The sequence below is a fragment of the Leptinotarsa decemlineata genome, unplaced genomic scaffold (assembly GCF_025532065.1).
Source record: "Leptinotarsa decemlineata unplaced genomic scaffold, Ldec_3_MD MMD2_tig00026358_RagTag_RagTag, whole genome shotgun sequence".
NCBI lineage: Eukaryota > Metazoa > Arthropoda > Insecta > Coleoptera > Chrysomelidae > Leptinotarsa > Leptinotarsa decemlineata.
In genome coordinates, this window is record NW_027412703.1 from 4,365,004 (window position 1) to 4,387,995 (window position 22,992).

A 22,992-nucleotide genomic window follows, 5' to 3' on the forward strand; every position below is an offset into this window, starting at 1 on the left:
TGAACGTGGTTACTTTCTCTCCAATTCGAACTCTCCTCTAGATCCTCATTAAGATATGCAACCTCCTGCTGCCGGTGAAGATGTGCCTCCGTAGCCGATGTCTTGGAATCCAAATGGAATGACGAATACAAGTGTGCTGTCGTCAGCAAAGCAATATATTGGATTCATGCTTTTTCTAATAAGTCGTTGATATACAAAAAAAAGGAGTGGAGACAATATGGATCCTTGGGGAACACCAGTATTGATGGTGGAAGTATTCGAGAGATATCCATCGCCGGTCACTTGCAGAGAACGTTTTTTCAGGAAGCTGAAGAATCATAAACAAAAATGGTTCGACGGGTTATAGCATCGAAGTTTGGCTAGCAAACCCTCATGCCACACACGATCAGAGACCTCATAAATATCAAGAGCAAGAGCTCTTAATTCTCGATGTTTCTCGATTGCATTATTCCAAATATGGGTGACATACGATAGAAGATCGCCTGTTGATCTTTGTTTCCGAAAGCTCTATCGATGATCGCTCAAGATGTTGAAGCCTTCAAAATATTTGAGGATATGCTGGTTTACGACTTTCTTCATGATTTTTGATATCAAGTATAGCAAAACGACTGATCTGTAGTTATCTGGAAGATTTTTCTCTCCCTTTTTAGGAATATTCCGTACGCGAGCAATCTTTCAACAAGAAGGAAAAACTCCTTTCTTGTAAGACAGGTTGAAAAGTATGCAAAATACTGGTGCGAGTTCATTATCGTACATTTTAAGTACGGTGACGGGCACTTCATCAGGACCAGACACCTTGTTGATATTGTAATATCCGGCATTGTGGATTCTAGTGTGGAAATAGTTGGTAGTGCCTTCCCCAGAAAATCGGATGTGGAGTGGGACGCAAATTGTTCAGCTAGTAAATTTGCTTTTTCTATAACTGTTGTTGCAATTGAACCATCCGCTTGAGTTGGTGGAATTGTGGATTTTGTAAAGTTCTGATTAACAGCTTTAGCTACTAACCCTAATTCTCTGATTGTGAAGTTCTTTGCTTTCATTTATACTAAGTTTGCAGCTGTTGCGAGCATTAACAAACCTAGTTCGGTTTCCGGCACTGGGATGTTTGAGCCACTGCCGGTAGACGACATTTTTGTAGACGACAGCTTGCTCACAATTTGTGTTGAACCAAGGTTTGCCGTTAGAAGGTCGTTTCATTGATAAAGGAATATATGAATACATGGATGGTAGAATAACTTCCATGACTTCAGAAGCACAAGTTGATGGATCTCTAGATTTGAAACAAACATCTATTCGGGGGAAATTTTGGAAATGGTCTTGAAGATCCTTCCATCCAGCTGATCTGTAATGCCAAACTATGCGCTGCTTAGATCGTTCCACAACATTTATCGATAATTCACTCAATACTGAAATGAGTTACTGGTCAGAAGATCCCATTGGAGACCTTACGATGAGTGTGTGAAATTCTGGATTGGTTGTTAGGTATACATCCAGAAGACTATCATATTCTCCATTATGGTCAGGACTCTTGGTTGGCTCATTTATAAACTGAGTAAGTCCGCTGATTATTGCAAAAGCCTCAGCTTCGCGACCTTGTTCGTCGTTGATATTTGAAAATTTGAGCCATTCGATTGTGTACATTGAAGTCACCGAATATGGAAATTTTTGGCAGATTGTTCGAAAAGTTTTGCAAAATTATTGATGAATGAATTGCAAATATAGTTTTGACGTACAGTTGTGACTACTGGAGTTACTCTATAAACTTTCCACTGGGACGGTGTATTACCTTTCTGTAACACAAATTTATCACATAAACTAATGGTTCCAATAGATATTAATGAATTCAAGAAACACTTTGTGAGATTTTCATCAAATAGTGTCACAAAAAACGCAATACTGTGAAGACACGCCTGAAGCTATTGTAAAGCAAAACATATGGTGTGTTCTTTTAAGACTGTTTAGTGAAAAGCTCATAATACAATGTTTCTTGATTGAGTTTTGGATATTCATCAAATATCGACCCATTCAATCACATATATTTATGTAAATGTTTCCTCAGTTTGCTAGTTATTCCATCAAGATCTGGTGCACTATAGTTAAATTAGGCATATCATTACATTTTCTGTCACTGGTTCAAAAAATATGGAGGATTCTACCTAGGTTTCATTCATTAAGTCTTTAGGTGAGTCACATTTTTAAATTTTCTTTGTTATATTTATACCTACATTATAGAAAAAGTTATTGAACAGATTAGCTTTTTCTCTATTGCAACCCACGGTTTCACCATTTTCTCCAATGATTGGTGTGTTTTCTATAATATTTTTATTTATATCCATTTTCGTCATATCTTTAATTATTTTCCAAGGTTGATTACAGTTACCATTCACCTCTTGTAATGTTCTTTGATAATATTAATTTTTTGTTGATTTATACAAGTTATTATACAATTTATTTTTATAGATTTCATTTTTTAAATTTTCTTGAGTGCTTTTGAGCAGGAAAGTATTGTTGTAAATCATGCCCTGAAAAAAATAATGCTGGCCGCCACTGGTAGCAATAAAACAATTGTGACGTGGCAAAAAGCGCGCTCAGTTCGCGGATATTCTACCGACTGGCGAATTTTTTACCGCCTTCGATTACGATATATAAACGCTAGCCACGAGCAGATCGCTACAGTTAAGTGCAAGTTACAGTGCGGCACTCGAAGCGATTCAGTAAGGCGATAGTCATATGAATAATAGTTGGAGTTTTAGTGTGTTGTATAAGTGTTTGTTGTACTTGAAGTGAAATGAAGTTGAGTTTGATTATTGTTCAGTGTAATGAATATTACTGGAGTTTTTTCCTAACACCAAATCGTTATTTTTAACACTTCGACACGTGTTTCGATCACGAAGTGGTGATCTTTAAAGAGAAAGATTAAACTGTTTAATCTGAAACAGCTGTCTACCGGTGGCTCTTAAACTGAAATCAATATGGGAATGATCAAAAAGTACTTATCTATTCATTTATAAATATATATATATATATATATATATATATATATATATATATATACATATATATATATATATATATATATATATATATATATATAGATAAAGGAGTTTTTTAATCGGACATCCTTTATCTATATCAAGACACTCGATAACCTTCGTATTTATATATATATATATATATATATATATATATATATATATATATATATATATATATATATATATATATATATATATATCTACAATCGTGGAAGTAAGTATTTAAATTTATATTTGTCTATGTATCTCTGCTCGTGGTATATTCTTTACAAATAATTTGATGTTTGTCATAAATTTTTTGAGATTTGAATTGCATCTTAAATTTTCAGGTAGAAAACTGTGAAGTTTTGGTCCTAAATGGAAGGATTTCTACCCAACTAATGATATGACTATACTATGATTCCGACGTGTGGCATATTTATGGGAATAAGTAGTTGATTATTTTTTGTTTGTATGCTGTACGACAGTAATTTTTATAAAAAAATTGCTGTCTGGGATCAAATATTCCAGATTCTGAATGAAGTAGATCGTAAATTTTCCGTAGGATACATCTGATTAATATATTTTGCATAACCTGTAGTGAACTAGAGTTTTAGTCAAATCAGATTCTTAACGTGATTCTTTGAATTGATATAACATTTTTATTTATGAACTGATTGAAATAAGTAAACCAGGTAACTACGTAACTTTTCATTTCGGCGCTTTCTTTCAGGAAAAATAACTGTTTTCTATTTCAAATTATGATACTTTATTCGAAAGTTAATGTAAACAAGTCATGGATAGATATCAGAAACTAAAAATAGTACATTGTATGAACCAAAAAAAAATGGAAAACCTTGCATGAATTCAAACTACATTAATCCACAGTTCATAAGTATAAGTTACTTTTGAAACGTTGTATGACATTTCGGAGCATTTCTGGAGTTATTTGATGTCATTTGTTTTTTCCGCAAGAGGGCGCCAATATGAAAAGTTAGGTAGTCAACAGTTGCATGGATAAATTCCACACAAAATTTCCGCTTCAATAATGTCTCCACTGTTGGTACCTTCACTATTCAAATTCTAAAAGGGGTGGGGGAGAAGGTTTGACAGTTGAGGTTATGATAGAAAGATATCTCCTCTGAATTGAAAATTGTGGCCTGAAAATATTTCATCTGTTCCGTTTTCGGTGCCACTTCATGTATTTATATTAGTTTATTTTATTTTTATATTTATTACTTGTGTTCTCTTATTTCCTCATTATCAAATTATTATAACTTTTTATTCATTTTCTCCAACTTCTTATTAGTTTATATTGCCTAATAAGAAAGACATATTTTTGTGGAGCAGTCAATAACTCTTATTGTTTTCGTAAACAAACTGTAAATGAGCACAGTGGAATCAGTAGATAATATGCTGAACTGTGATAACGGTCAAGCTGAAAAGTTCGTCCCGAAAAGTTACAGCGTTATATGGATAATTTTATGAATGAAATGAATGTTTCTTATAATGTTATCCTGATTTGATACTGAAGAGCTGATAAGGCAAGTGTCTTACGGCGAAACATCGGATTTCTACCAGTGAGGATGACAGTGTTCCATGTCATTGAAATTTTACCTCTTCCATAGAATAGTGTGTAGGGATCCTGTGAATGTTACCTGATTCAATTCCATACGGAATTTTTGGAATACAAACTGAATAGAGAAATTTTCTGATTGATTCGGCCGTTACTTGATGAAGATCCATAGTAATTTCATAAACTACACCTTACGATTTAATATCCACAAACTTCATTTGAGGAATATATTTTGGATAAACAACAGAAAAAGTGGCTTCATTTTTGAGGAAACGAGATATTGAAATTGCATATACAGTGATTTTCTCTAAAGTGAACCCCTTTTATTTTTTGAACGGGTCAACTCAAAAAATTGAAATTTGGGATAATGAATTTAATGCATGAATACTTTATTTTGAAGTGAAATTAACAGATGAAACTTTCAAGATGGCCACTGGGCACCATCTGAGAAAAAAAATTAAGGGAAAGGGAAGTCTTGTGACATATCTTTTTGAAGCTACTGACGAATATTTCACAGCCCTAAAATATAATGTTAATTTTTGGCATTCTACTACTCCATCTTGATACAAAAAAAGGATGAGGAAATCTTCCAAAGAAAGGAAGGAAGTAATCAACTTGAAAATAAGTAACTCTATACATAGATGTGTAGATCATGCAAAGAAGTAACTTTCAGACACAAACTGAAAGAAAGTCCTCCTGAAACAGCTACTTTCATATAAACATTGAATTACACGAAAGAAAAAAAATTCTTTCGAAACAAATACTTCTATATGAACACTGAATTATACAGAAGATACTTTTCTCTACTCAGTTTGTATTTCAAACATTCGTTGTGGAATAAAAATCAGATATCATTCACATGAGTTCTACTTTAAATGAATGGTAATACATTGCACTCACATGGAACACTGTCACCCTCACTGGTATACACCGATGTTTCGCCTTAAGACACTTGACCCAAGGCTCTTCAGTACCAAAATGGATAACATTATAGAAAATACACACAGTTCATTCATGAATTACGATTTTTAATGTCACGGAATAAGCTTGATCTGCTTATGTCATCGATGACATCGTAATGTCATTCATTCACCTATTTGATTTAATCCCAGCCAAGAGGAATATTATTTGAATTGAAGGGGTTATATTTTTAGGAGTGATTAATTTTTGGGAAAGAAAGTTTTTGGCTTTCTGCTACTCCATCTTGATACAAAAACAAAGATGAGGGAATCTTCGAAGGAAAGGAAGGAAGTAATCAATGCAAAGAAGTAACTTTCAGACACAAACTGAAAGAAAGTCCTCCTGAAACAGCTACTTCCATATAAACATTGAATTACACGAAAGTAATTAGTAGAAAGCCAAAAACTTTCTTTCTCAAAAATTAATCACTTCTAAAAATATAACCCCTTCAATTCAAATAATGTTAATATCTTCAACTACAACAAACTGGCGGAACTTTTAATAATTGCCTGAATATATTGACATTTAAAAGGATTTGGAAAAGCTGAATACACTTATTTGAATTAATGAATCGAAGAGGTTTTGTATTAAAGTGTATAATATATTAAAATTCTTGCAAAGCGCTTTCGACTTATGTCATCATCAGTGCTCACTTGTCAGGCAACAGGAAGTATCAAGATGAGTGAATTGTACATTGTAATATTTAAATTATATAAAACAAAATAGGCTCATAGCCAAGAAAATACATTTTGGATTCAGGCCATGTGGTTCATAAGATACTTTGACTGAACCACATGGCCTGAATCCAAAATGTATTTTCTTGGCTATAAGCCTATTTTGTTTTATATAATTTAAATATTACAATGTACAATTCACTTATCTTGATACTTCCTGTTGCCTGACAAGTGAGCACTGATGATGACATAAGTCGAAAGCGCTTTGCAAGAATTTTAATATATTATACACTTTAATACAAAACCTCTTCGATTCATTAATATTGACATTCAACTACGTAATCAGCTCGAGGTCAGTTCAGAAGATGCTCGAAATAGTTACCTTGAACTTCATGACATATGAATAGACTATCCGATATTTCACGCCGAACGTTTTTGAACACGTCAATATCTCTACAAATATCTATTATTCTCTGCCGTATATCCAATATTGAAGCAGGTTCAGTTTCTTACACTTTTTGCTTCAAATAGCCCCATAAAAAAAGTCCAAAGGTGTCAAATTGACCTCGACGGCCAATTCAACGACCGAGAAAAGTAGTATCCAAATAGTTTATTACTTGTCTGGAGTAATGTAGTGGTGATTCATCTGGTTGGAATACAATATCCATATCGCATTCATTAGGAATCGCTTCGACGATTTCAGTGACGAGAGGGTCAGCAATAGTTTCCAGCATATTCAAACACAGTTTCCTTGTTGAATTTTGATCAATAAATAAAGGTCCTACAATATGGTTTCCCAATATTCTAGCCCAAACGTTGATTTTCTCTGGATATTGGGTATGTTTCCTGGAAAACGTGTAACTCCAATGTTATTGGAGTTACACGTTGATGTTCATGATTTACTACCATCCCACCAATTATTTGCACTTGCTGTTCTTCCGGAATGGACGAATGACCTGGGGGCCTTTTTTTATGAACACTACCGGTAGTTGTGAATTTGGATACAAGTTCTCTCAAATATTTTCTACAGATAGGACGATTCGGAAAACGTTCATTGAAAATCCATTCGGTCTCGTGAAAGTTACCCGTCGCAACATAAATAAAAATCGCTTCAATTTTTTCTTCCAATTGACCATTTTAGAGATTGTTGACGTGGTACTTTTCTACTAGTAAAACCAAAAACTAAATGAGAATATTCTAACTGAACAATGATGTTCATTGTCGTACTGACATTTTTTGTCGTTTTTATGAACAAAAAATAACTCAACAAACCTTATCGGGTTGTTGGAATTGCCATATGGCAGATAAAAAGAAATGTTTGTAGAAATATCGATACTAATGTGTTTGTCTTCAGGAAATTATTGAATGTTCCGCCATTTTGTAGTAGGTGAAGACATTGACTTCTTGTTCTAAGGGTGTCAAATATTTGACAAGAGCTTCAAAATGATGTGTCACAAGACCCCCCCCTTCACTTCATTATCCCAGATGGTGGTAAGTCGTCATCTTGAAAGTTTCATCTGAATACTTCAAAATGAAGTATTCATGCATTAATTTCATTGTCCCAAATTTCAATTTTTTGAGTTCAAAAAATAAAAGGGGGGAAAAATTAACGAAATGCACTGTAGAACAAGTAATACGTTGGGAAATTTAGTTAAAAACAGTAAAGATAAAACACCCAAATTTGAGAAATCAGTGGTATACAAATTAAAGTGTGGAACGTGTCCTAAGGTATATATTGGTCAAACTGGAAGAACATTTATGAATCGAATCCAGGACCATCATATGAGCTACGTAAATAAGAAAACAAGTTCAACATATCCAAATCATCTTTTAGAAGAAAATCATATCTTTAACGAAGAGTTCGAAATTTCACTTATAGAAAATAAAGGTTTGAAACTGAATCATTTGGAAGCAATGGGAATTAATAAACTAAAAATTTCAAACATTCTAATGAATGACCAAATGGATTTGAATATATCACCATTATTGAACTTGTTTTCTGGAAAAACCGAGAAAGTGTTATTATTGATGTAGAAGTGAGGTAATATGCTACAGGTAATCATAATTGGTACAGGAACCTCAAGTATATAAGAACTGTAGAGGTTTAGGTAATTTGATGGAGGAGACTTACCTGTGATATACTCACTCAAGGTCGATGGTAGGTTAGACGTTTCTGGAAAACGCAAAGCATGATTTTTCTGAAAATTTCACCTCTCACATTTCCTTACCTGTTCTATCGATCTAAAATATTTTTAGCATTGCGGCGTTGCCACTTCCATCAAAAAGTCCTAGGAATTAATATTTTTTTAAATGGAACACCCCGTATATTAATACATTTTTGGAATTGCTCTAGTATTTTAATACTTTTTGTTGATAATATCCTAAAACTATTTCTATCTGTTTTCGAGATAAAAAATAAATTGTGCTAAATATGCTCCAAAACATAGCCTTAATTGAAATTAAGTACATCAGTACTCTCATGAAAAGTTGATATTTTGATGATAGTTTGGACAAACTCTAAATATTCAAATAACACCAAGAAATCGACTCCATAGCATACAGGGCGTGCTAAAATTACTATTATTTCCATTGTGCAGAAAAGTAGCCAAAAGTTCATTTTTTCAAATGAAACCCCCTGTATATTACTCGGTAAATTGAAAGATGGTAAAAAATGCTTCAAGATGATATATCATGTCCCTATACCTAAATCGTCAGGTTTTCTCAATACAGTCGCTTCTTCTAGAAACATTTTTTTTTTAGAATTGGGATTTAGGTAGCAGTGGAATTATTAAGCTTATAGCAGTTCGGTTACTTTTATAAGTAATTTACAAAGAGTTATCGACGGTGTTTCGAATCATCTTATTTATTATACACATGAACAAAGTGATCAAATCATTGTCAGAACGTGTAAAAAATGCAACCAAATGTATCCTGAATTAACACCAATGAACGAGAGGAAGTTTGTAAGATTACAAAATAATTTTCTTAACTATAGCTCCATGTTAAAAGCGCCTTCAACATTACCAAAACCTGTTACTTCGAATGAGGACACTACTGTTAACGTTTTGGCATATTTTTATGCATATCCAGAAGCTTCCATTCGCAGTGCAGAAAAAGATTTAGATGTATCACATGCTTCAGTACAAGCAATTTTGAAAAATCACGGAATGCATCCGTATAAATTTACCAAAGTTCAAGCTCTAAATGCAGAAGACTTCGAACGTAGAATGCATTTTTCTGAATCCCTTTTGATTCATACACAGGAAGATCGGGAATTTTTGTCAAAAATGATTTGAAGCGACGAATCAAAATTTACGAGGGATGGTATTTTCAATAGAAGAAATAAACATTTTTGTGCTGATCATAATCCTCATGTTACAAAAGAAATGAGTTTTCGAAAAATTTGACCTGAATGTTTTCTGAATTCTGAAGAACAATAAAATTAGCTTTTCCATTTATGAAGACACACTGAAAGTAGAAAGATATCTCCAAATATTATGGACGACTGTAACCGATTTTCTTGAAAATTTGCCTTTAGAGGAATATAGGAATTCGTGGTTTCAACTGGACGGAGCGCCAGCTCATTCCACCCAGGAAGTTTCCAGGAAACTTGAGGAAATCTTCGACGATTGTTGGTTAAGGCGTTTAGATAACCCGATCTCACGCCACTTGATTTTTTCATGGGGCGTTTCAAAAGAAAGGGTATACAGTACTCCAGTGCCTACCAAAGAAGAATTGCGACGGCGAATAGTGCGCAGTATTGAAGATCTGGATCCCCAGGAAATTAAGAAAGCAACCACAAGTCGCGTACAAAAAAACATTTTAAAGTGTTTAGAATTTATTGGACAACATTTTCAGCATATATTGTAAAAATGTGATATTTTCTTTACAATTTTGTTATTTTGAATCATCCTATTCTGTACTTTCACATGTTTTAGCCCACAAAATCTTACTTTTTACCTAGAAATGACTGATTTTTGGTACAGTTGTTCCCTGGAAACTTAGAGCCATAGTTAAGGAAATTATTTTGTAACCTTACAAACTTCCTCTCGTTCATTGGTTTTGGTTGAATTTTTTACACGTTCTGACAGTGATTTGATCACTTTGTTCATGTGTATAATAAGTAATTTCATAAGAACTTTGTTTGAATAATCGATATTTGCATTCATTTTGGAAGCTGATTCGAAACACCGTCGATAACTCTTTGTAAATTACTTATAAAAGTAACCGAACTGCTATAAGCTTGATAATTCCACTGCTACCTAAATCCAAATTCTAAAAAAAAATAATGTTTCTAGAAGAAGCGACTGTATTGAGAAAACCTGACGATTTAGGTATAGGGACATGATATATCATCTTGAAGCATTTTTCACCATCTTTCAATTTATCGAGTAATATACAGGGGGTTTCATTTGAAAAAATGAACTTTTGACTACTTTTATGCACAATGGAAATAATAGTAATTTTAGCACGCCCTGTTTGATATGAAGTCGATTTCTTGGTGTTTTTTGAATATATCGAGTTGGTCCAAACTATCATCAAAATATCAACTTTTCATGAATTGAGAGTACTGATGTACTTAATTTCAATTAAGGCTATGTTTTGGACCATATTTAGCACAATTTATTTTTTATCTCGAAAACAGATAGAGATAGGTATAGGACATCATCAACAAAAAATTATTGAAATACCAGAGCAATTTCAAAAATGTATTAATATACGGGGTGTTCTATTTAAACAAATAAAGTTGCTAGGACTTTTTGATGGAAGTGGCAACGGCGCAATGCTGAAAATATTTTAGATCGATAGAACAGGTAAGGAAATGTGAGAGGTGAAATTTTCAGAAAAATCATGCTTTGCGTTTTCCAGAAACGTCTAACCTACCATCGACCGTGAGTCATGCTGTATAAATATTAGCGTAAGAAGCAATTTGTAGTACTCAAATCACTGTTTAAGAAGCTACTGTGTTAGCGAAACATGTCTTGATATATTTCTCAAATAAAGTTTGTGTAAGGTGTAGTTTATGAATAAATTAATAGAGAAAAGTGTTTTTCGTTCAATTCAGCTTTCATGTAAAAGTATTTGTTTCAAAATTATTTTCCCTTCGTGTAATTCAATGTTTAAATGAAAGTAGCTGTTTCCAGGAGGATTTTTATTCCAGTTTATGTCTGGAAGTTACTTCTTTGCATGATCGACACATCCATGTATAGAGTTACTTATTTTCAAATTGATTACTTCCTTCTTTTCTTTGAAAGATTCGGACATTTTTTTGTATCAAAATGGAGAATTAGAAAGACAAAAAAATTCTTTTCCAAAAAATTAACTTCTACTAAAAATATAACCTTTTCAATTTATATCTGTAGTTATTCGAATTCTCAGACTGTATGCTATGATCCAACTTATTTTTCATAAAATCAATCATTCCAAATCTATACAATTTTCCACGATCATATTGTTGTTCGTTTACTTAACATTTTGACCTCATCTATCACTGCATTATTATGTGAATTAAATCGGTGACGATGAAGTATCACTCATTAGGGAGTACGATACTCGAATTCTTTCATTTTCACTTGACACACCCACCCCAGGTCGTGCTCGCATAATTATCATAAACTATCATGCAACGCCTGATGCCCAAAAGCAGTTTGTACTCGCTCAGTCGGATTTGAAAACGTGAGTCGGGAACGTGTTTGTGCGATCTGGTGGTAGCCGATTCAATGAAACGTGATTGTTAATAAGGATATTCAAAAGTATGTATTAGTATTTATTGGGACCTGTTGGAGTGTCTTCCGGTGAATTTGAAACTGAAAATTTTAGAAATGATTCAGAACTAATTAGACTGCTACGTATATTTTTAGATTTATTTTATAATTTTTTTATCGAACGGACAAAGAAATATATAAGATTCTGTGTACCTTGCCAATCAATGAGAACAAAATCGAGAATTAGGGAAGTAGGTACTTTTTTCGCAAGTAATAAAAAAACAATATTTCTGGAATATTCTTCAAAAGATTTCTGGGGTTTTTAACTATACAGTATCTGACAAATATATAATTCTGAATCAAAAGAGAACTAATAAGCGTAATATTACCTATACAATAGTGTAATCAACATTTTCAAAAATATGAAAAATAGAGATAAAGGTCCTAAAAATATGAGCAATAGCTCATTCGATTCAGAATCACCTCTAGAAAAATGTTTTTGAAGAATTTTGGTGCAGGTAAAAAATTGCAATTGTTATTAACAAAATAAGATTAAAAAAAAATGGTACATAGTTTTTCGTTAATAACTCAAAAAATATTAATATATAAGCAATTTTGAAAAAAACTCGTTAAAGAGGAGGAAATTTCCGATAAAAAAGTCCCGCCTCCCGAAACTCTATCTCCATTATTTATAATTTTAATTTGACGTTAAAATAGGGTTAAAATGCGCGCGCTGCCGCAAAAAAAAGTTTATCAAAAGAAAACTTATGTGAATTTCTGGAACTTCATCTAGCTTTTCCTAATATGACTAATAACCAGTCCGTGCAAAGCTTATTGTTGAATCATCTGAAAATGGAATTTTTAACAGGTGATGATCGACTGTATTGCCGAACATGCGCCAAACTAACTGACTGTTATAAAGAAACAAGTATAGCTGAGGCACCAGTCAATCTAATAATAACACTGATGATTTTCAAACAAGACTCAACTTCTAACGAAAGCAAGAAACTCTTTGGAAGGTTCGAAATAGATGAACATTTCAACCTAGCAGACCACTATTATAATATTCATGCAGTCATTGTTCACTGTGGTTCTGGCGTTGAATTTGGTCATATTACGCCTTGGTCATTATTACGCCTTGGTCAAAGACGAAACGGACTGGTTTAAGTTTGACGATAGTCATGTCACGAAGTGTTCTGGCGATGCATTGAATTTATTGGAGCCTCTGGAGACACCCTACATTTTGTTTCATGACAGAGAGGACATTGGCAGATCAAGATCTTCAGATAATGTGGTGCTGCAGGTTTCTCCGGGTTTTCCTTTAGCTGAAAAAGCAAATGCGCCACTGGAATCAATGAAGTCGCCCCGGAGCGCCAATTAATTTTTATTGTTGTTTTTATTTTATTTTTATCGTCGTTATAATAAAATGTTTATTCTGTTTACATGAAATGTCATTTTAAAAATTTGAAAAAAATCTAGTATCTTTTTATCACTTGAATGAATAGAGTCCAGTAGAAAAAAAAGTTTCATCACCATTTTTCAAAAATGTATTCATTTGTTAAAACTAACATACTTTTTCCCAATCTCCGTTGGCATAAATAATGGGATAAAAGTTATAAATAATTGGCCTATAAATTTTAAACTTCGTGGAGCCCTTTTGATATATATATATATATATATATATATATATATATATATATATATATATATATATATATATATATATATATATATATATATATATATATATATATATACTTCATACGATCCTGTGATGAAAGTTCATAAAAATTTATTAATTTGTTAATTATGATTTTTTATAACTATTGCAGAATGAAATATCTAAAAATTGTCGATGAATTTTTTTTTTCAATTGATATTTAGCTATGTCTGTTTTCACATTAAACAATGGCAGTTATTAACATAGGATATGATTTTTTACGTAATTTGTTTATTGAATTGTTTTGAACAAATAGACAATTTCAATATTTTTGAAAACATTTTTTTTGCTATTTTGTTGTTTAGAAATAATTATGATTTTTAAAAATAACTTTTTTTCCTAATTTTGATTTTTAATTGTTTAAAATCGATTTTGTTATATTTTGATTGTTCATATAAATAGCTAAGAAATAATTTTGCTTTCAAAAATCATAATTTACACTTTTAAATTGTGTTTATTATTCAATTGTTCATTAGTTCAACAATTTGTTTAAACAAATATTGACCAACGTTATATTTTTCTTTCTGAAACAGAAAAAAATTATAAAAACAGCTATATGTAAAAAAGTGCCATGAAATTTCGTTTACCTGACTCCTTATACTTGATATATAATAAATAATTTTTTATGGCACTTTTTTATATATAGCTGTTTTTATTATTTTTTTTTCAGTCGCATGCTAAATAATGGAGATAGAGTTTTGGGAGTCGTGACTTTTTTATCGGAAATTTCCTCCTCTTTAACGAGCTTTTTTTAAAATGGCTCAAATATCAATATTTTTTGAGTTATTTACGGAAAACTAAATACCATTTTTTAAAATCTTATTTTGTTAATAACAATTGCAATGTTTTACCTGCACCAAAATCCTTCAAAAATATTTTTCTAGAGGTGATTTCGAATTGAATGAGCTATCGCTCAAATTTTCAAGACCTTCATCTCTATTTTTCATGTTTTTGAAGTTGTTGATTAGACTAAAACTGAAAAAGCCCAAAAATACACTTTGATTTTTAAAGTTTTGATGGAAAATCCCAATTAGAGGTACTTTACTTATATTAACAATTTTTTTATACAAAAAATAATTTTAAAGCCTGGCAGTTTATTGGAAAATGTTTGTCTTTGAAAAAAAAAATTTTGAAAATGAAAAGGGAAAAATTTTCAAATTTTATAATTTATGAATGAAATTCATTTCCGAGTTTATTATTTGAAGCTCAGGAAGTAATTGTTGTGCGAAATTTTTGATAATTTCATTGTAAAAATGATTTTGTGACTCTCAAACTAGAAGAAATGGAGAAAAACTTGTAATTCTGGCTATTTTGCCACTTGAAAAACTTCAAATTAGGAGTTTTGGAAGAAGATGAACAAAATAATGAATTACCTTGTTCTTTAAATATACGTTCAATTTGCAAGAAATTGTCTCATCGTGAAAATACTAAAATTGATAAATACAATCAGAATGAATAGCTGAGAGCAACAAAACCTGAAATGAAAATACAATGACATAAATAAAATAATCAAGATACAAAATGAAATTGACTACAGAGTGAAAAGAAATGAAAAGAATTGAAATGGTCCAGATGCAAAATGAAATTGACTATAGAGTGAAAAGAAATAAGAAGAATTGAAATGAAAATAAACAAAAAATTTTAAATAATTTGAAAAGATGAAAAAAGATGTCAGCAAAAAATTTGAAATGAATAAAAAAAAATTACTCTGAAGTGAATTTCAATTTTTATCTTGACTATTTCATTCATATTACAGGTTTTATTGTTTATTATAATTGATATTTCAACTATTCATTTCAATTTTTTAATTTATTTTCTATTTTTTGCTCATTTTCATTCTTATAAATGTTTCCTTTCTTTTTACCCTGTAGTCAATTACATTTTGTATCTAGATTATATTATTCATTTCATTATATTGTCGTTTCAGCTCTTATTGCTATTTCAGATACACATTTTAATTTTATTTGTTCTTTCATAAATTTCAAATCATTGTAGAATCATATCAGACAATGGAAGTCCTAATTAATGAAATTCACCGTGAAACATTGTCAATCAAACTCAAATAAACGATGAACACCCGGTATGGAGCCAGTATGGACCTGAAATGAAAATACAATAAAATGAATACATTAATTAAGATACAAAATGGAATTCACTACAGAGTTTAAAGAAATGAACAGGAATAAAAATGACAATGAGCAAAAATTTTAAAATAAATAAAAACATTGAAAAAAAAATTATCAATTTTTGAATTAATTTCGAATATTTTGATTATTTTAATTTGTATTCTTATTTATTTCAACTCTGTGGTCAATTTCATCTTGTATTTTGATTATTTTATTCATTTTATTGTATTTTCATTTCAGGTTTTATTGCCTAATATAATTGATATCCCAGCTATTCATTTTAATTCTATTTGTTCTATTAGACAATGGAAGTCCCAATTGAAGAAATTCACTAAAATCAATATAAAAAATGTAATAGTTTCGGATCGTATCATCTGGTGATCTAACTTACAAATTATTGTAGCTTTTTCAAACTTACTCCTCGTTCACATAAGTTTGAAGTTTATGACTTTACACTATAATGGCATCCCTACCAATATCATTGACTTTCGTGAATTGATTTGAATTTTTCATCAAAAATTTGTAAGGTGAAGGAATTCATTAATGGAAAATGAGAAATAAAACTTCTTATATTTTTATACCACTTGTATTTGTAACTAACGTTACTGTCAAATTAGTAGGAACTGTTACAAATCATTTAACAATTGAGTACCTTACGCTTTTTTGAACTTTTGAAAGGAATGCCTTTTTTCAAAAAAAACCATTTATGTAATTAAATTGATGCATGTATCTGTTACTACGTGGTAGGAGGTCATCACGAAAAATGGAAAATGAAACTTACTATGTTTTTATACCACTTGTATTTGTAACTAACGTTACTGAAGTTTCGTCGTACAACGACATTTTCAAACGAATACAATAAAAGCATTGCATTATATTTCAAACAATGTAAACATATACCATTCTTTAAAATTCACTTCTTGCATAGGGTAAGGTTGTGCGATTTAATTAGTAAATTAGATTAAATGGGGTGCAGTAAGGGTGTGTTCATATTACATGTTGAAGTGGTTACTCAAATACCATATATCTGAATATAAATGTCATCGAAGGATAATCTATTTTTCTGAATGAATGCGTTTAATTCAATACATCAGAAGGCCATGATACATGTCTCCAGAAGTGTATTACGAGTGGAAAGCGGAGTTTCAGGAGAATTTACTGGGAAGAATTGCTTATTAAAAGCAAACATTTCATTATTTATTAGAAAATTAATATTTCGAAATATATTCTATCCCAACTACCTACACTATAGGTTCTGATAAGTGCCTGCCGGAAAACAACTACTTTCCCGGCTAATACCATGATGGCTATTGAAATATAATCGACAGACATTTATGCAAGATACCTGCACAGATGAGAGCTAATACCCCGAAACCCGTCTGTAGGTGATCTACTCAAATAAGCTCAGCATGGTTATGCTGCTAGATGAACAAGAAACATCTGCGACCTCTGTGGAGTATCTTGCATAAATGAATATTTCCAGATTTTATTTAAAAATATTTATTTTCTTTTATGTATGTATCTCTCCTCGATACTGTATTCAAACTTACTTATTTCTTTTTTTCAAGGATAAAAATGAGAATTTAAAATTCCGCATTCACTAAACAAAACTTTTCTACGTTTTACTATTAGACTAGTTATTGATGTTGATCATTTGGAGCTTGTGGCTATTGTTACCCCTAATACAAGGTTGGAACGGTACCACCTAATATTCTTACCAGTCCTGGTCAAACCCTGAATCTCAGTATAGGTGTACTAATAATTACTTCTGTTAGTTTAAAGAGCCATTTTTCGGAAAATGATCATCAAAAAATAATAAGTCAGGGTACGATTGGAAGCAGAATTGAACGCCAATCAAAATGATGTGTCAGTTGGTTCCCTTCCCATATAAAATTCTAAGAGTAACATTTACCCCTCCTAAGAGGCTACAGATAGTACTTGAAAGTGTCCCTCTCAACAATGAATTGACCTGTTTTTTCGATTCCTCATATTGTTTACTGGAAGAAAGATATTGAGGGTGAAAAGTTTCCAAATTGGCAATTGTATTTATACACCACTGTAGGTGATTTCATACGGTCCTTAATGACTTTATCATCTGAATATTGTTCACCTGTGACAATGTGGGTACGCGCTGAGCTGAAAACCGGCAAGTATACCAGATCGATTTTGTCATATAGTACCTAGGTCACATCCGCAATGAAACTGATTAATACAGTTTGTTGTATGATTTTCACTATAAAGGGTTATACTAAAACCGCGACACGTGCTTCGCTATTGTGAAGCGAAACACGTGTCGCGTGAAATGAATTCATTATTTCGGTTACTGTACATATTTAAAAAAAATCCCGAAACACGTCAAATATAAATTATAATTTGACATTCTTCAACGTGAAAATGCCACCCCTACCATCAACTCCCTTCGAATGATAGGTACCACCCCTACTTTTTCAAATAGGAAGTATAGAGGTTTGCGATATATCGTTTGAAAGGTCTCTTCATTCTCTATTCAAAAAAGTTATCGCTTTCAAGTTTTTTGCAACAATTAAGATGAATATAATCAAAATCATGTGGTTACCGAAATTCGAAACTAAAATATAATGCAGGACGTAATGAAATGTAGAATATGAAAAAGAACTATGTATGTAAACGATATAGATGTTCAAAATGATCACCGCGAACGTCTTGGCAACATCCTAATCTCAAATGAAACTGACTCCTAACATTATTTAACATACCGACCTTATCGCAAGCGTTACTCGTTCTTTCAAGTCGTTCAAATCTGAAGGATTAGTTTTGTACACATTGCTCTTCACATATCCCCATAAAAAGAAATCCAATGATGAAAGATCAGGTGATCGCGCTGGCAATTTCGATTCACGCCTCCCTATCCACCAATTGGGAAAAGTTGTATCGAGGTATTGCCGGACATTAACTTGGTAATGTGGTGGTGCTCAATCCTGCTGAAAGTTGCCCTCAATGAAAGAGGGAGCAATGATATGGTTTCCTATAATCCCTGCCCAAACATTAACCTTTTGAGGGTACGTGTGTTCTTCTCTCATCCAGTGAGCATTTTCCGTTGACCAATAGCGGCAATTTTGCCAACAACGCTAGTGTAGAGATACGTAACATATGGAAACCTCTAATCAAACGAAAAACGACCAACTTCCGCCAAACGGTCATCTCCCGCTAAAAACCAATGAATCGGAGAAAGAGAAGAGGCGATTGGTGAAAGCACTTGAATGGCCTATAAATAGTCGGATCTCGGAGGAATAAGTCCAGTTATCCCCCGAAGACGATTGTAGATACTAACAATCGAAACGTCGTGACATAACTTGGTTTGAAATCTTTTAATTTTTATTTTTAATTTTTTTGTTAATAATAATTTTTTAATTTCTTCTTTAATTGATATTTCAATTTTTATTTTTTGATTGTTGTTTGATTTTATGTTATTTCTTTGTAATTTCAGTTTTTTGTTCAAATAAAATTGTTATTTTCGGTTAATCTTTTTAATATTTTTTTAGGAATTTCAAATCAATTTATATTATATTAGACAATGGAAGTCCGAACTGATGAAATAATGTCAGTTCATCACTTATTGCATTGGCAGCTACTTTTTCATCTGCCCTACATGACCAAGCTCGCGAAACTGCTTCTTAATTTTACTCATTATTCCTTGAGATATGGGCGGTAAATTAGGAAATTTCTCATGAAATAGGCGAGCTATTTCCTGTTGTGGGTTTTATCTCCGTAACCAGTCATTTGTAAAACTGTTATTTTATGCATTTCCGTTAATCTAACCATTTGTCAGACTTAAAGTTAACAAACTTTGGACTTAAATTAAAATACTGACAACTAATGTTGTAACATATAAAACAAGTTGACAAGGCGTTTCAAAGTAACGTTGCCACAGAAATTATTTACTGTTCTTTAAAGAATACCATCTAAAAAGAACGTTGCTATGGTTTTTGCTTGCTTTCTCATCATTAATACTTTAACATGAAATAAGTTTTGAGTATATTGCAATAGGTTTTAAGTGTATTTTATTGAATTTCGTTAACCACATGACTTTAATTTATTTTCTATCTTAATTGTTGCAATGAAGAGAGGTAAGAGAGAATGAAAAGACCTTCCAAACGATATATCACAAGCCTATACTTCCCATTTAAAAAATAAGGGGTTGTACTTGTCATTCGACATGGTTGAAGGTAGGGGTAGCCTTTTTCCATTGAAGTATGTCAAACTATAATTAACATTTGATGTGTTTCGGGATTTTGGTAAAATATGAACCGTAGCCAAAATAGTGAATTTATTTCATTTGGCTTTTACACACTATATGTACCGGTCTTGATGGAATTGAACGTGACAAGTCACTTGAACATCTCCCGTGAAAGTATCTATAAAAGAGAGACAAATCTTCAAAATTACCATATCGTTTAGATTCGGAAACTTGTGGTTGCATTCCAAGGAATGGTTTTCGTCATACAATAACAATAATGTATTGGTTTGACGACACTGTTGTGTCGTCAACAGCATATAGTTAGAGATACAAGTGGTATAAAAATGTATAAAGTTTCATTTCTAATTTTTCATGATAATCTCTCACCACGTAGTAACAGCTACATCTATCAATTTATTAAAATAGATTAGATTTAGATAATGCATGGTATAATGTACGAGTATGTGATAACATGCATTTATAGCTGAACGTTAACGTGAACGTAGTTAAAACTAGTCTCCAGAAAATCTCTATTTACCAAGTGCCCAACATAAAATTAAGTTCAAAAAATATACCTGGTTATAAATAAGAAAGAGGGGAACCCAGTAATATCTAGTAAGCATCAATTAGTTTATTATAAATGATATAATCATGTACAGTAGGAATGAAATTGGAAGTTCTCCGATTGAAATCGAATAATTGGACCTTCAAAAGGTCCCTGGAGGGAAAAACTATCGGATAAGGTCAAATTACACCAAAAAATAGGTGTGAAGGTACAAAAATTTGCACCCAGCTTAAAGTTCGTAGGATAGTTCAAAACAATATCATAAATGAAATCTAAAAAATCCTCATCGATCCGATATCTGGAAACAAATTTACTCGAGGACAAGAGTCACAAAAACATTTTTTTCGCGATATCCATGAAAATGGTCAGTTTTATCATAAACTTATTTCAGACAAACATTATAGATCAGAAAATTAGAAAATATAGAAATACTTTTTTCCTACGAGCCATCATTTCTGGGATATAACGATTCAAAAAGTTGAAAGAGTTGTAATTCTGCGAAACTGCAGTAACGTTAGTTACAAATAAAAGTAGTAAAACAAATAGAAAGTTTCATTTCTCATTTTCACGGTACCCCAATTCTTTCTTCTGTGCAGGTCGAAAATAATTGAATAATAAGGGCTGCTTTGCAAAATAATAGATACGTACAATCTCATTGAAGATGAATGAATTGAGTGAAAAATTATCAAGCCACAACTGATAATTGAAATATAAATGAATGCATAATTACTAGAAATGATAATAAAACGTAACAGGTAAATAATCTACAAAACATTGTTCACAATATTGATAATAACCATAACAACCATGTGTATACTCGTACATATATACAATTCATATGTTTTCAAAAATTGGTTTCCTAAAGATCATAATATGATTTTTCTCCTTCTTTTGATACATCGTTTTTTTCAGGAAGTGTGACAAGTGATATCAAATCAAATTTATTATTAATCGATAGACCACAAGTGGTAAAAAATTTGGATTATTGAGTCAAAAAGCAAAATTACGGAGTTGTTGAATGTTGTTGAATGTCACGCAGTTAGCTATAGCTGCCTCCGTGGTGATTTTGATAGTTTTCTTGTGAACACAAGATCTATTAAGTGAAACCACAAATGTGCGGCTGGCTTCTGCTGGTGGCGCCGTGCATTTGTATTTATTTCTTCTGGTAACCAAATGTTGCCCATCCTTACACTTGGCTGCACCATACTGATGATGGGCCAAAAGCCCGAAACACGTGTCTATGGTTTGCTACTTCCTTGAGTGCTATGTCCGATTAAAAAATTCCTTTATATATATATATATATATATATATATATATATATATATATATATATATATATATATATATATATATATATAAATATAAATACGGAATAATGTTGGGGATGCAGTCAAAATTGCTGGGCTGTTGTTTAAAGAATACTCTTTGTTATATGGTCGAGCTTTCGAGAATGTTTATTCCCTTTATCAAGACATTAACTTGAGGTTATAGTAAAAAGTCGAAAATTTCACTGAGAAACACAAACTTAGTCCGTTTCATTATGTAGAAAAGTGTCACACATTAAATTTTTTATGGTTTAAAGAAAAAATATATATAAAACTTATTCAGAAGTAACATTTAGAGGATTTGAAATTTGAAATTTCAAATCCTGCTATGATTCACTCTTGGAAGAGTTCAACTACGCATCCCTTAAAAAACGCCGCCAAATTAACGACTTGATTTTTATATACAAAATCATACATAATCAAATCGACTCTTCTACTTTACTTTCATCATTGAATTTTAACGTTCCTCGAATAACTTCCAGGTCACATATAACTTTTTACATCGACGTACCTAACTCACAACACCACTTTCACTGTCCTTTGACAACTATGTGTAGAAGCTACAATAATCTACAAAACATAGATATATTCTTCTTACCATTATCTTAGTTTAGGAAAGCAATATATAATGCATTACAGAACTGATATGTTACGTGGTATGTAATGCTAATATAGATTACGTTTTATGTTTAATTTTTGTTTTTCAGGACTAATATAAGCTTTTTATTTTGTATTATGTACTCCTGTAATTGGGTCTCATGACCTGTTGGATATATAAATATATATATATATATATATATATATATATATATATATATATAAATATATATTCATTTTTAGATTTTCATGGAATTATTTTCCAGCAGATTGACTGCATTAACCTTTCTAGATCTCATATCATTTCTAGAAACATGTGGATTCGTTTGCCGATGGCATTTCAGTTTAGCTTCCCAAATTTCTGCTACCGCAGTTGTCGGTTGATTGGTCAAACCACCAACACTGACATAAAAACTTGGCAAGTTGACTTGGATGTCACACCAATAGGTGGTTCCAATTATGTTTCGCTTGCGTTTACGCAGCTATTTTTATCAAGTACTTTCTTGGTTTTTC

At 31.8% G+C, this 22,992-nt stretch overlaps 1 protein-coding gene across 3 annotated transcripts in view; it reads left to right on the forward strand.

Moving 5' to 3' along the window:
- Positions 1–11,803: 11,803 nt before the first annotated feature.
- The window catches only part of LOC111516669 (beta-glucuronidase-like), a 69,928-nt gene continuing 58,739 nt past the window's right edge, over positions 11,804–22,992 (forward strand). The window contains exon 1 of one of the 3 annotated variants that reach the window (XM_074184669.1): positions 11,804–11,977. The gene's annotated coding sequence lies outside the window, so the exon portion shown is untranslated. Of the gene's footprint in view, positions 11,978–20,448; positions 20,607–22,992 lie in introns of those variants that run through there. The other 2 variants (XM_074184670.1, XM_074184668.1) reach the window with 2 other exon arrangements.